We start from the raw sequence: 999 nt of genomic DNA on the forward strand, positions 1-999 counted from the left end.
GCCATACGCCGGTACGCCGTACGCTGCCTCCATGGGACTTCACCCTTAGAATGTGTTTAAATAGACAGAACCAGGAAATTGTCAAATCCTTGCATCTAGTACAGTTGAAATATCTGTAACTTTTATACGACGAGGTCTGTTCCAATTTATTAAAAGATAATAGTTTATAATGATTGTGCATTGCTAAACAGATATTGGAGAAGAAATAGCATGGTTCATGTTGAATTACGAAATTCAAGCTTCTTCAAGCTGCCAATGATGCAAGAAAATCCACCAAATCATTGCCGTACAGGTTGATGTACCCGGGGGCCCAGGCAACAATAATATTACGACCAGAACTATTGGCAATGTGTAAGAGTTTCTTGAGCACGTAGACCAAATGAAGTTTGTTTCCTTGGTAATCCATCAAGCCAATAATAGAAACCACGCTTTTAAAGTCGGTTATAATTAAAAAGTCAGATCCATTATGAGTATTTATATAAGAAATGGCCTTGATAATATGGCCTTGATAATGGCCAAAGCTTCAATTTCAAAGATTGAGAGATAAGAGTTAGTAAAGCCCATATGCAGTTCTGTGTGTGTGACACAGGGTATGTTCCGATACAGGTTTCGAAAACTTTGATTTTAGCTAGAAGGTTGATTACACTATAACTAACCACGATGGGAGCGGTGCACTTGGACACGGTGCATTTGGACACAGCCAATCACAGCACCGTGTGATTAGAGACATTTGTAGGGTCCCTTGGAATAGCGACTTGTGATTGGACTGTGTCCAATTGCCCCGTGTCCAACTGATATACACCCCTTGATTACCGCCCCGTCGACTTATTGGATTCGTAAAGTCGACCGCCGCGAAGCCGCGCCGCCGTCCTGGGGAACCGATCCCCGCGGCACCGCATCGTAGCGCACGGGTGTATATCAGTTGGACACGGGGCAATTGGACACAGTCCAATCACAAGTCGCTGTTCCAAGGGACCCTACAAATGTCTCTAATCACAC

This window comes from Odontomachus brunneus, unplaced genomic scaffold (assembly GCF_010583005.1).
Source record: "Odontomachus brunneus isolate Ranch 3 - 2012 unplaced genomic scaffold, Obru_v1 Obru_scaffold_258, whole genome shotgun sequence".
Taxonomy (NCBI): Eukaryota; Metazoa; Arthropoda; class Insecta; order Hymenoptera; family Formicidae; genus Odontomachus; species Odontomachus brunneus.